This window comes from Mirounga leonina, unplaced genomic scaffold, assembly GCF_011800145.1.
Source record: "Mirounga leonina isolate KUSES-001 unplaced genomic scaffold, KU_Mleo_1.0 Mir_129, whole genome shotgun sequence".
In the NCBI taxonomy this organism is placed as follows: domain Eukaryota; kingdom Metazoa; phylum Chordata; class Mammalia; order Carnivora; family Phocidae; genus Mirounga; species Mirounga leonina.
Window position 1 is genome coordinate 60,611,437 of NW_023270323.1, and position 15,045 is coordinate 60,626,481.

Below are 15,045 nucleotides of genomic sequence, written 5' to 3' on the forward strand. Positions count from 1 at the left end.
ACTATGTGCCAAGCACTGTCTTTAAGCACTTAGCATGCATTTACTCATCTAGACAATCTTATAAAGGAGGAATTACTGTTATTCCCATTTCCCAGATGAGGAAACGGAATCTCCAAGAGACCCATTGAGTGCACACAGCTGGTATGTGTTGGAACTAAAGACTGGGGGATGGTGCTTTATCCCTCATGGGCACACCCCTTGGGTAGTGACTGTCTCCCTAACTCCCTGCTGCTGTGAAGTGTTCCTTTCTCTTGGAAACACAGGTGCTGGCAGTTGCCTGAGTTGCCCCTGAACTGGCCTAGCCCTTTAGATGTGCTGTCTTGTTGACTATTACTGCATCATCCCCCAGGCCCACCTCCCTCCCCATCTTGGATTCAGAACAATCTCAGGTGGTCCTGATTATCTCCAGGTACATGCCTGGCATTTCAGGAAACCACTAAGCCTCACATTTTCTCAAATCCTGCTACCAGGAGAGCCTGTGCTGTGCTGAGTTCTTAACATTGCTCTCTCAGGTCAGTGAGATGAGCCTTCAGGCTCGTTTCCTCTTGTCCTTTGGGCAGGTTTGGGGCATAGTTGAATAGGAGCAAGCAGGATTGCTTATGGATTTCTCTCCTAGTGTCTATGAAATGGCTCGTGGTGCTCCAGATGGGTCACTAACATGAGGTAGCCTCTGGCCCCAGCCCTGGAACTCACTCTGAACATGATGGTTTGTACCTCTGCAAAGACTCAGAATTCCAGAGCGGTGATATTTCCTTGGCTGTGCTTGGTGGGGATTAGCACTCCCAGCCAACTCTTGATTATCTGTGGGAGAAGGGAGAGGATAGACCATTGACATTTCCAAATAACTCTGGAACTTATTCTGGCCAACAGCTCCAAGTGTCCCCTGTGTTGGATCTCTTTCCAGAGCATCCACCGAGAAGTCAGATCTATGGACTTGGCTTTCAAATCCTCTCCTCCTTTCTTCCCTCTTTTGTTTTGCCTTTTGTTTTGTTTTGTTTTGTTTTCCTCTATGAGAGAGAGGCCTCCAGCATTGGACAAGGAAAGAGAGGAGCAGCAAGAGGAATGATGTAGCAGAGTACTCTGTCGTAAATAATGGAAAATCCAACTCAAACTGGCTTAAATAGTAAAAGACGTTTATTTAGTTATATAAATAACTAAAAAGTCTGGTGGTTAGGATGACATCAGGTAGGGTTAGCTCCAGCAACTGAGAATACCAGGGCCATGGTCCTCTCTTTATACCTCCCACAGTGTGGGCTTTATCCTTAGATTTCACATGGCAGTCCCCTGGCACTTCTAGACCCTCGCTTCATGCTAGCAAATAGTTATGAAATGTCACACCTCACGTTCTTGGAAGTAAGATATCATGTCTTTTGGTAGCTCCTAAACGTGTTCGAGGAATATCACTCCTTCACTGGACTACACTGAGTTACATGCTCTTCCTTTAAACAATCATTGTGTGCCATAGGAGGGTTTATCCTTAATGACCTAAGCTAGTTGGAGTCTATCCCTGGAGATGGGGTAGGGTCAATCCCATCCAACACACACATACTGAATGCCCAAAGAGAAATCAAGGTACTATTGAGAGGAGGAGGACCAGATGCTGGGGAGGCAATAGGTCAACATCTATCATACTTGGATGATCCACAGACCATGTTAATGGCACTAAGAGACAGTTATACCTGATAGTGAAATGGGGTACACACTTTTCAAAGCCCTTCTCCCTCTTTTCCTTTATTAGATCTTCAGGAGAATTTGTGCATCAACTGCAATGGCCATACGTGGTTTTCCATGTTTTATAAATAAAGCAAGGAGATTTAGAGAGGTACAGTGACTTGCTCAAGGTCACTGGCCATACTTGGCAGGACTGGACTTGAACCCATGCTCTCTCTCTCTCCATCACACTGCGGTGGGAAGTTAGCAGCTGGGAGAGTGGGGTGAGCTCACTGAACAGTGTAAGCTGCATCTCTAAAGAAAGATTTGGTTAGAGTAAAGAAAGGTGCAAGGTCTATAGACTGGTAATTCAGACACAAAGGTTACTAGACCATGTGGGGTGGGACTAGCAGAGAGCCTAGAATAGAAAGGGTGTGCATTACTCAGTGTTCTCCAGAGAAACAGAAACCATAGAAAGTTGATTGATCAATTGATTGGTTTTAGGAATTAGCTCTCATAGTTATGGAGGCTGAGAAGTTCCATGAGCTTCCATCTGCAGGCTGGAGAACCAGGAAAAGCTGGGGGTATAATTCAGTCTGAGCCCGAGGCCTGAGAATCAGGGGTTGATGGTGCAAGTACTGGTCTGAGTTCAAAAGCCTGGGACCCAGGAGCTCCAATGTCTGAGGTAAGAGAACATGGATGTCTTAGCTCAAACAGAGAGAGAATTTGCCCTTCCTCCACTTTTTTGTTCTATTCAGGCCCTTAACAGATTGGATGATGCCCACCTGCTTTGGTGAGGGTGATCTTTACTCAATCTACCTATTTGAATGAAAACCATTTCCAGAAACACTTCCATAGACACACCCAAAAATAATATTTTACTAACTATCTGGGCATCCCTTAGACCATCACAGAGTGAGCCAGGACACATGCATTAAAGTCGTGGGGACAAAATTTCCCTCAAATTGTATATATCGGTGAAGGTCAAACCAGGGTGAAAAAAGATTCCAGGAACTTGTGAAAGGAGAGAGACTTACAGGGAGAAGCCTGTGCTTTCTCTGGCCAGCCGGCTCACCCAACCCCACAGTCGCTCCCTTTTGTCCTATCTGCTTTTCCAGTTGCTCTCATGGGGAAACCTCATCTTGGTAATCTAATGGTGAGAGCTTTGAAGGCAGAAGTTCTGTCTTCCACCTCTCTCCTGATCTCATTTGTCAGGTTTCTGCTGGACAGACAGACTTGTTATTTCAGCAGTTTTATCTAGTTCTAGAAGTGACTTTGGAAGATGTTTACATGATACAGGGACAGTAGAATATAGGCTTTGGGGCTTGAAGTACTTGGATTTGAGTTTGAGATCTACTGCTTAGTGACTGTGTGACTTTGAGCAAATGATTTTATATTCGTGAGCTTGAATTTTCTCATCTATTAAATGTGTGAATAAAAGTCTCAAACCCTCAGGCAAATGAGGAAGTTAAACATGCTAAGTGCTCATTGACCAGATTAATATGTGAAAAGTACTTAGATTAGTACCTGCCATAAAAGAGGGGGTAAAAAAAAAAGTTACCAACAACGATGATGAAGATGATGATTAAGATGTTTCTAAGTTCCCAGTATGACTAATTTTTCTTTTCTATCTAAGTAATCTAAATTTTTGACATGCCTGACCACCAGCAGGATGCTGCCTATGGCAATCCAGAGTGAAGGCATGCCCTGGGAGAGCAGCCTGCTTTCATCCAATGTCTCCTGCTATCTGGATTTGTTACTTCCCTCTACAGCTCCTTGCTTCTGGGTCACTCAAGGGGGACTGCCCTCCAGTTTCCTCACCATGGCAGAAGGTATGGAGGCTGGGGGTGTGGGAGTAAACAAGGAACGACTTGAGGGACCGGTCTGGGTGGCAGTGTGGGCAACACGGTTGGTTGGCATGAGAGAGGAAGAGCAGGAGGCCAGGGTATGGTGCCTCGGGAAAGAAAGGATCCTTTCGGTGTCTTGGATTGTGAAGCTGGGTCCATAGCTGACCTGCTTTCTCAAGCAGAGCTGCCCAGTTGGCCCTGAAGGAGAGACACCCACCACACCTGGGGCTGACCTCCTCAGTTCCCATAGCTTAAGGGTGCTTCTCCATCAGAGGCTGAGGCAACCTTCATGTGTGGCCCATGAAGGCTAGGACCATGGGCTCCCACTATTTGAGGCTCTCTCCTCATGGCTGAAGTCAGCTCCCCCTTCTTGAGGCTTCTGCCAAAGAGGACTGCTATATTCTGAATGTTTGTGTCCCTCTTCCCAAATTTGTATGTTGAAACCTATCCCCAATGTGATGGTATTTGGAGGTGAGGTCTTCGAGAAGTGACTAGGACACGAGGGTACAGCCCTCATGAATGGGATTAGTACCCTTATAAAAGAGACCCTAGCGAGTACCCTTGGCCCTTCTACTGTGTAAGGACACAGGGAAGAGACACCATTTGTGAACCAGGAATTGGGCCTTCAACAGACACCAAATCTGTCAGCACCTTCATCTTGGACTTCTTAGCTTTCAGAACTCTGAGAAATAACTTTCTGTTGTTTATAAGCCACTCAGTATTCTGTTATAGCCCCCCAAATAGACTAAGATAAGGATGCACCGAAAGACATTTGGAGAAGCACAGAAGGGGTGAGCTGGCAAGAGATGAGCAGGCCCAGAGCCTGGGCCTGAGGTCAGATCACTTGGCTTCAAATCTCAGCCCTTCTGCTTGCAGCATTCGTGACTTTGGGGAACTGTCTAACCCACTTGAGCCTCTGAGCCTCAATTTCCTCAGCTGTAAAATAAGGATTGCTAATATTTGCACCCTCTGTCTTCCACGGTTGTTTTGTGCCCACCGCTTCCTATTAGGAAAGTACATGAAATGTCCTCAGCTTCCTCATCTGTAAAATGGGGTTATGAAGCCTCCCGCAGAGGGTTGTGGTAAGGCTTAAATGCAGCGAGGAATGCAAATTACTCACCTCAAGGTGGCTATCAGGATTGCTAAACTCCAGGGTGCTTTTATATCCTGGGTTTGGGAAGAAGTCCCATCACCTTCCCGTGATTGAGAGCAACTTAGACATGAATCTAGGCTACCTGTGGGGTGCACTGAGGGTGCTGAGGGGAGCGGGTGCCTCCACAGTCCACAGAGCCCTGGAGGCAGAATTCACAAAGCAGGAGGAGTGGTTGGGAATCGCAAAGTGGAAATGCAGGGAGGGAAGAATCAGACAATGGCCCATCCTGTTGACCTCAGGAAGTGGGGTGGTGGCACTTGATTGCAGAAGAGCTGCTGTACCCAAGGCCGGCTGCCACCCTGGCTTGGGTTGCTGTCCTTCACAAGGAGGTTGTTGAGCTGAGGATGCTTCGTGCCAAGTAGACCAAGGATCCCGAAGGATCTTTTCAAAGATCCTTGTTAAAATGTACATTTCTGCCCTCTCCCCACAAATCAGAATGGACCAGAAAGGTTCTGGGAACCTGCATTTGCAAGGAACACCCAGGATAGGTCTTCTGACTTGAGAAGCATGGACCAAAGGGACAGAAATCAAGCATTATACTAAACACTAAATTCTCTTAACACCCTTTCCATAAAACAATCCTCTGCTCTCATGGCTGGCTTCATGGGCATGTTTAGAAGGGCCCATTCTTGGTTTAATGTTCTGCTGTCATCATCTTGAAATTCTTCATTTTTGAACAAGGGGGCCTCACATTTTCATTTTGCACTGGGCTTCACAAATCATGTAGCAGGTCCTATTCACAATATAGATGAAAATTACAGAAAGGATAGACTTGCCTGAGGTTACACAGCCAAGTTGTGGAAATGGGTTTGGAATCCTGATATATCTGATTCCAAAGCTCTGCTACCCTATGACTTTAAGACTCAAAAGAATGGACTCTAATAGTGGAGTTTCAATTTCAGCCACCTTATCAGGTCTTAGGTTGAGGGGAGGGACTGCTCTGGGCACCCATAAACTATACTAGGTAGGTTTTCATCTATGCTACTACCCATAAAGATAAGGCTAATGTATAAACTCACTCAACTTCAGGGTAGGGAAGATTTTGTGTAACTTCAGGATGACAGCTCCTGTTGGAAGAATGTGGAGAATCCCTCTCTTCCCTGTCTCTCATTTTAGCTTTACTATACAGCGAGGATAAGGCAATATGGTGGAATGAAGGGTGGACAGGATCTAGAGCCAGAAGGTGGGGGTCCAAAGCCAGCAATGACACTCACTAATTAAACAACATAGAGTAATGGGTCTCTTAAACTCTGAGTATCAGTTTTCTTCATCTGTAAAATAAGGTGATGAAAATACAACCAATGCCCAAGGTTGTGGTGAACGTGAGATGGTCAGGTGTACAGGAAACAATGTATAAAAGGTGACGTAAGCTCTGGGACATTCATGACTGGGGGGATTGGTTGACACATGCATAAAGAAAAGGTTTGGCCAGAGAGGACACCTGGGTCATGCAGAGGGAGGTTTTGCCTCAAGGTAAGCACATCTGGTGTCCCTCAGGTGGAACTGGAGCTCCGCGGTGGCCTGGGGTGGGAAGGAGGTGGCAGGTTAGGGGTGCCACAGGGATTGGAACTCTATGTACTGGTTGCTCAAAGATTTTTGGCCACAAAGGAAGGCCAAAAATTTAATTATTAATTATATTAATTATAATAGTAAAATCCACCTATGATGGGGCGGGACAAAGAGAGCTCAGTTGTGATAGAGCTGTTTGGGGTACAATATATTTTGGGTGTTAGGTAAGAACCCCATCCCTTCTTGCATCAGAGCTGGGGATGGGGGATAGCAGTTTGAGAATTAAGGAGAAGCAGAAAGTAGTCCCTAGAGAAGGAGGCTTGCTATACCTCTGAGACAGTGTTTTGTTTTGTTTTCTCTTTAAAGCAGGATGTTGCCTCCAAATCTTTGCTTTTAAGACTATGGGGCTAAGTCAGTCCTCAGGGACTATAGATAACAAAGAGCCAGGGACTCACTGGAACAAAAAGACTCTGAGGCCCCAAGGCAGAGGTGGGGGACAGTGTGAGGGCAGATGGTCACAGTGGCTCTGGGTCTGCACACACAAGCGTGGGTCTCCAGAGACCTCAGACCTGCTCTGTGGGGCAGGTGGCCCATGTGAAAGTGCCATGCTGAGAAGCAGGTGCCAAGGGCAGGTTAAGAAAGGACAGCAGGTGGGCACAGCCTGGGGTGGATGAGCCCACACAAATTAGGCTTAAGATACAAGAGATGTGAAATAGATGAATCCTCCACTTGATGCTAGAGAGAAGTTGACTTTACTGTTTCTCAAACTGGGGTCCGTCCTTGAGTGTCTGCAGATGATCTTGAGAGTCCACAGATTCTTTTGGAGGATCTCTAAATTTTGTGTTTTCATGTTGGTAACATCCTATAAAAAGTCAGTCTAAACATAATCTGGGTTCTGGTCAGCAGACGTCAATCATTTTTTTTTTTTTTTTTGGCATCTACTCACAGAAGGAATCCATTTTACATGATGACCTGGTTTCCATACCCTGATATTCACACTCACATAAATAGAGCAGCTGGGCAGCCTGTCTAGGCCAGTGTAGCTGCACCAGTTATGAAAATAATGGGAACATTCCAAGCCACTTGGCAAATAGCTCTGAACCTTTTAAGTGTCACCACCACTACCTACCTCTCTGTTGTTTTGGTTCCCCCTCTGGGATCCTCCCCCACCCAGGATGCAACAACCAGCGGAGGTGAGAAGAGGGGGAGTGCAGTTTCCTGTGACTGCTGTAACAAATGGCCACAAACTGGTGGTTTAAACACCGGACATTTATTCTCTCACTTCTGGATGCCAGAAGTCTGAAATCAGTTTCACTGGGTCAAAACCAAGGTATTACAGAACCGTGCTTCTATCTGTGTCAGATCTCCCTCTGCTTTTCTCTTATAAGAACACTGTGATTACACAGTGTGGCCCACACAGATAATCCAGGATAATCTATCCATCTCAAGGGCCTTAACTTAATCACATCTGCAAAGACAATTTTTCCTTATAAAGTAACATTTCCAGGTTCCAGGGATTAGGACCTGCTATTGTTGGGGACCATTATGCAGTCTACTACAGTGGGCTTGTGGGACCCTGCTCCAGAGGTGGTAAACTTGCCTCTCTTTGGATTGGTCACTAATGTGTGCACATGTATGAAACAATTTTCTGTATACAATACGTATTCTGACACCATATGACACATTTTGATATTTTTTCTTTTCTATATCTTTTTTTAAAGTGCTTGTTTCAACACACTAAATCAACCCACTATTAGGTTGTGACCCAGTTTGAAAAACACTGCAAACACCTTATAACCTAGTAACTTAGTAATGCCACACTTCCATCCTCTATATTTGTGTCTTTATTACAATGGCACTAAACCTGTATATTGCAGGCTAATGAGAAAAGAACCAAGAAGAGAGAGAGCTTAATATGTAAATGATACAGTATAGTACTGACATAAAAATGGACATAAAGACAATGAACAGAATAAGAGCCCAGAAATAAATCCAAGCATACACGGTCAACTAATTTTTAACAAGGGCACCAGGAATACATAATGGCCCTGGGAAAATAGGATATTCACATGCAGAAGAATGAAACTGGACCCTTGTCTTACACCATATGTAAAAATCAATTCAAAATGGATTAAAGCCTAGACTTGAAGCTGTATAACTCCTAGAAGAAAACAGAGGGAAAAAGCTCCTTGACATTGACCTTCACAATGATTTTTAAAATAGGACACTGGGGCGCCTTGGTGGCTCAGTCATTAAGCATCTGCCTTCGGCTCAGGTCGTGATCCCAGGGTCCTGGGATCGAGCCCCGCGTCCGGCTCCCCGCTCGGCGGGAAGCCTGCTTCTCCCTCTCACACTCCCCCTGGTTGTGCTCTCTCTCTTGCTGTGTCTCTCTCTGTCAAATAAATAAATAAAATCTTTTAAAAAAAATAAATTTTAAAATAGGACACCAAAAGCAAAAATAAATAAGTGGGACCACCCCAAACCAAAAAAGCTTCTGCACAGAAAAAAAAAAAAATCAACAAAATGAATAGGCAACCTACAAATTGGGAGAAAATATTTGCAAACCATCTGTCTGATAAGGAGTTAATATCTAAATTATATAAGGAACTAATACACCTCAACAGCAAAAACTAAACAAACAAAAAACCCAAACAACCTGATTTAAAAATGGGTAAAGGACCTGAATAAACATTTTTCCAAAGAAGACATACAACTGGCCAGCAGTTATATGAAAATGTGTTCAATATCACTGATCATCAGAGAAATGCAAATCAAAACCACAATGAGATATCACCTCACACCTGTTAGAATGGCTATCTTAAAAAATAGATAACAAATATGGGTGAGGATATGGAGAAAAAGGAACCTTTGTACGTTTTTGGTGGGACTATAAATTGGTACAGCTATCATGGAAAACATATGAAGGTTTCTCAAAAAACTAAAAATAGAACTACTATATGATCCAAGGAATCCTCTTCTGAGTATATACCTAAGGGAAGTGAAATTAGTCCTTCGGATACCTGTGCTCCCATATTCATTGCAGCATTATTCACAATAGCTAAGATATGAGAACAACTTAAAATTCCATTGATGGATAAATGGGTAAAGAAATTGTGATATATATACACACACATACACAATGGAAAATTATTCATCCTCAAAAAAGGAGATCCTGGGTGCCTGGGTGGCTCAGTCGTTAAGCGTCTGCCTTCGGCTCAGGTCATGATCCCGGGGTTCTGGGATCGAGTCCCACATCGGGCTCCTTGCTCGGCGGGAAGCCTGCTTCTCCCTCTCCCACTCCCCCTGCTTGTGTTCCTGCTCTCGCTATCTCTCTCTCTGTCAAATAAATAAATAAATTAATTAAAAAAAAAAAAAAAAAGGAGATCCTGCCATTTGCACCAAGTTGGATGAACAGAGGGCATTATACTAAGTGAAATAAGCCACACACAGAAAGAAGAAAACCTGCCTGATCTCACTTATATATGAAATCTAAACAAGTCAGTACACAGAAGCAGAGAGAATGGTGGTTATCAAGGGTGGGCAGGTCGGGGAAGTGGGAAAACGTTGGTCAAAGAGTACAAAGTTAGAGTTATTTAGGATGAATACATCTAGAGCTGTACTGCACAGCATGATGACTATTGTTAATAATAATGCTTTGAGGGACACCTGGCTGGCTCAGTCTGTAGAGCATGCAACTCTTGATCTTGGGGTCGTGAGTTCAAGCCCCATGTTGGGCGTAGAGCTTACTTAAAAAAAATAATAATGCATTGAACTCTGGAAATTTGCTTAGAGAGTAGATTTCAGATGTTCTCATCACACACACAAATGATAGCTATGTGAAGAGAAGATATGTTGATTAGCCTGACTGTGGTCATTTCACTCTGTGTGTGTGTGTGTGTGTGTATAGCAAATCAACATAATGTACACCTCAAATATATTCAACTTTTATTTAAAAATATGTAAATGATTTGCTTATGATAAGCGAGGATCAGTCAGCATGTGGGACAAATGAAAACTTGGCAGTGGTTTAGGTGGCAGAAAAGGATGGGAGAATTGAGTTCTCACGTGGCACATGAAGGCACAGGCATGCCAAACCCCAAAGAGTCCAGGCCATGGCAGTCCATGGCACAGTCACATTCTGTGCAGAAATTTAATTGCAGCCATTTAGAATGGCATTGTTGGCCACAGTAAATTAATTCTGTTCGTTAAGATTTTGCAGTGTTGCTTGTACTTCATTTATAAAATTGTTCGGGTCTGATACATCATATGAGAGCTGTAAACCTAGATACTTTTTAAAACCTATTTTTATATTTTCACATGTTCAGGTACTGTAAAAAGAAAAAGAACTCAATCCTAGCAAATGGTGGTGGCGGGAAGCCACAAGAATTTTTTTTCTTCTGATAAAAGGCGTAGAACATCATTCAAGTTTAAGAAACGCTGATCTACTGCAGGGGGTGGAATGGGATACATGAATATGAAAATACAGAGGTAAAACTAGTGAAAAGAAGAACAGATATAGCAGCAGAGACTGTAAGCTTGAAAAATAAGGATTGAATCCAGGCCAGGGAGACCTGAGGAACAGCATGCTTCTAGAACATCGGAGATGTTCCTACCAACAAAAGAAGTTGACAAACCCAGGTGGACAAGTATGTAGTCCAAATAGGAGGATAACACGAAAACAGACCAGCAGGGAGACTCCACCTCCAATTACCTGAGGTTAGAGGATTTAACCATTCCCTAGAAGAAAGATGGGCAGCAAGCACCCAACCCCTGTGTTCTATCTATTGAGATGAAATACATAGGGCTTAACTTACCTGCTCAAGAAGGTGTAAGTGTAGATTTATTTTAACTCTTTAAACCTGAGGGGTACCTGGCTGGCTAAGTTGGAAGAGCATCCAACTCTTGATCTTGAGGTTGTGAGTTCAAGCCCCATGTTGAGCGTAGAGATTACTTAAATAAATAAAACTTAAAAAATTCTTTTTTTTTTTAAAGATTTTATTTATTTATTCATGAGAGACAGAGAGAGAGAGAGACAGAGGCAGAGGGAGAAGCAGGCTCCCCGTGGAGCAGGGAGCCCGATGCGGGACTCGATCCCAGGACCCTGGGATCATGACCTGAGCCGAAGGCAGACGCTTAACCGACTGAGCCACCCAGGCATCCCAAAAAATTCTTTTAAACCTGTAGATTTTTTTTGGATTGTTATAAAATAATTCCTCTGCCTCCAGTGTTAAAGAAAAAAATTATGTGGTGTCCAAGTAGAAAGACTCCATCCCAGTCAGAACATACTAAGGCCGGGTAGGGAACCCCTGTGAGTGAATGGGCTGGTTGTCACTACACAGATGCTGGTTCCTCAACAACTCCACTTTGAGACTAGGATGATTTGAGTATTACTAGGTAGCCCAGTCTTACAATACCATCATGATATTACTAAGAGTTGGAAGGGCCAGTCAGTTCATAAAAACCCAACCTGTTGGTTTTTCAGAAGAGAAAAGGTAAGAGGTCCCAAAAGGTAAGTTAGTCAAGGCCACTGGCATTCATGATGAAACAAAAACTATAAACCAGACAATAATCCTGACTTCCAGTGTAGACCTCTTTCCACAGAAACTTGACTTCCCTTTCATGTAATGTTTGTATTTTAGAAAATGCCCACTATATATTTTTTTATCATGTTATGTTAGTCACCATACAATACATCACCAGTTTTCAATGCAGTGATCCACGATTCATTGTTTTCATACAACACCCAGTGCTCCATGCAGTACATGCCCTCCTTAATACCCATCACCAGGCCAACCCATCCCCCCATCCCCCTCCCCTCCAAAATCCTCAGTCTGTTTCTCAGAGTCCATAGTCTCTCATGGTTCATCTCCCCCTCTGATTTCCCCCCATTCATTTTTTTCTTTCCTTCTCCTAATGTCCTCCATGCTATTCCTTATGTTCCACAAATAAGTGAAACCATATGGTAATTGACTTTCTCTGCTTGACTTATTTCACTTAGCATAATCTCCTCCAGTCCCATCCATGTTGATGTAAAAGTTGGGTATTCATTCTTTCTGATGGCTGAGTAATATTCCATTGTATATATGGACCACATCTTCTTTATCCATTTGTCTGTTGAAGGAAAATGCCCACTATATTAAACACAAACATGAAACTAATGTGTAGCTACTCTGAGATCCTTTTGGGGTGCATACATTCATTACATATTTTTGGATACAATTGCCCTTAGGACCCTTTGAAATGACTTACAAAAGGGTAGACTGAGAAGCAAAACACTTATTTGAGGTCCAATCCGGCCATTCACTGGTTATTAATTCACTTCATTTTCTCGGAGCATCCATTTACTCATCTGTAAAATGAAATGACAAGACTCTCCTCGATTTCCTCATTGGACTAATGTGAAACTGAATTGAGACTGAAAGTCTCAACTGAAAGAACTTGGCATTAATATATTGTAGAGCATTTTCAGACATCATCTTATAAGATGCCAGCTAACTTATCAGAATATGGGCTAATAGAGTAATTGAAATGGAGGGAATGCCTGAGCTCAAATCCACTTACAAGATGTGTAATACCAAGCAGAGTTACTTCACCTCTCTGTGTCTCTATTTCCTTGTTTGAGAAATGGGGATAATAATAGTGTTTATCTTATAGAGCTCTATGAGGATTATAGGGATTAATTTCTATAAACTACTGTACAGCACATAGTAAGTGCTCAATAAGTGTTAGCGATTATTATTATCTTGCACACTTGCTCATGGTGATGTCTTTTTCATTGTTGTAGATGTCTTCTCATTGTTGTACTTGTGTGATGCTTTAGAAGTCAGCAAACTTTAGCACCTCTGGAAACTGTAGATGGGAGCCTCTACACCTCTCCTGGGAACCCTTCCATCATTAGCACTGTAATAGGAAAAGCAGAGCTGCCTACCAGAGCCAAGTTGGCAACCAAAGCCATATGCTTCCCCCACTTCCCAAGGCCCAGTTTACATCAGTGGAAGCCTGACAGTACGAGAAGGGACCGGTGTTTGCATTGACTTGGCCGCTGCAGTAGTGCGAAGGGCAGCAGGGGCCTCAGGCAAGGCCACCCCTTGTGGGGATCCTGGCAGAGCCTACAAGTCAAACAGGATCAGGGTGGGGCATGATTTGGCCCAGAGAACCCATTGGCACCAGCTCATGAAAGGTGGGAACAGGGAGTGCCCTGGATGATTCAATGGGTGGCATATTTCCCTCGGAGTAGCTGCCAAAAATGCCTCTCAGGCACTGGTTAAGAGGCAGTGAGTACAGGGGTGGCTGGAAGGCCAACCCCTTCAGGACCGCTTTAATTTCTCTCACACCTCTGTGCCTTCACAGTTATGATTTTCTCTGCTTGGAATATCTTCCTCTCCCTACATGCTGGATAAAAACCAGTCCTAGCTCATTCTTCAAGTCCTAGTTCAGATATGTGGGCAAAGGTTTCTGGGCTCTATTAGGCAGAGCTAAGTGTTTTGGACAGTACACAAACTGTGTATGTATCCCATCCACTCTACACTTAAATACTCCATCTTATATGCTTATATCTTACATGCTCCATTCACTATAGCACATTACAACTGTTTGTTGCTATGTTGGGGTCGTGACAATGGGGATGCTCACCAACAAGATTTCCTCTAGCTTTGTCCATAGACCTTGTCAAAGTGGTCAGTCTAGAAGGGCACGTTTCTACCATATAATCCTGCTTCTAACCATAGCTGAACGGACAAGGGGAACCAGTCCCTAGATGGTGATGTGGGCCAGGTTAAATCAGGTTCTCACAGTCAGGGATTTGAATTGGGAGAGACTCCAGCAATGAATAGTAGTAACTGAAGCTGAAAGGTCATGACAAACAGAGAACCTGATGTAGTGGTTGCTGTGATGTGCTGCCTAGATCCCAGTCAGGAATGAAGGATTTATTCCCCCTGCTGCTGATGGCGCTGCCAGCAGACAACCCTCAGTTGTTAGCTTTTTTGGGGGAATTGTCTCTATTGAAGATTTCCCCTCTCCCCACTAAGCATGATCCTTCCCAGGGAAGCCCATTTCCAACGGCTGCTTGGGAAAATTTGGTGTCATCTCAGCTTCAGAGTGACCTGTGTAGTTGGCTGAGGCTTTTGTCAGTACTAGGATGACCAACTGTCCCAGTTGCCTGGGATAGAGAGAGTCGCAGGGACAGAAGCTAAAATCTGGAAAGCCCCTAGCAAATGAGTAGGTCATGCAAGTCAAGACAGCACTGCAGCTCAGCTTCTCTCCGCATGTATTTCTACCAGTTTCTTTTGCCTTCCACAGGTGGGAATCCCAAGAGCACTCCCTCATAAACTCCTGGCCTGTTAATCACCATCTCAGGGTCTGCCTCCCAGGGGACTCAACCCATGACAATGGAGAAGTGATGATGTAAAAGTTTAAATTATAAGGCATCAGAAACTCTGAGTAAGTGGAGACTATAGGGTAGAGAAAAGGTATGTTAAAGGGAGTCCAGAACTCACTTGGTGATGGAAGTGAAAGAAGCTGATGATAGTAGTTATGTCAAAAGCAGCTCTGGGCTGAGGGTTCTAGAATCATTTTGGGTCTCTAGTAAATAGGTCTTCTTCATTCTTTTGTAATTTTTATCATAAACTGAAATATTTTGCTCATCAGTTCACTATTGCATTTTTTTTTTTTACTGGAATATAAGTTCCATAAGATTTTGGACCAGGGTTTATAGTATTTGGTGAGACCTAGAACTCTTTGCATCCAAAAGATTAGCACTTCTGCATCAGCAAGGGATTTGGTTGTTGGCCATAGAAACCAAACCAACCTCTCTGGAAATTTTAAGGGAAAGAAATAAACGTACTGGAATAATAATAGGGGGTCCTCAAGATCAAAGAAAGACAAGGG

General features: G+C 43.6%; 1 long non-coding RNA gene across 1 annotated transcript in view; it reads right to left on the reverse strand.

The window, feature by feature from the left end:
* Positions 1 to 697: 697 nt before the first annotated feature.
* LOC118010275 overlaps positions 698 to 15,045 on the reverse strand; it is a 44,838-nt gene continuing 30,490 nt past the window's right edge. The window contains exon 3 of the long non-coding RNA XR_004679160.1: positions 698 to 801. This is a non-coding gene — a long non-coding RNA (uncharacterized LOC118010275). The remainder of the gene's footprint in view (positions 802 to 15,045) is intronic.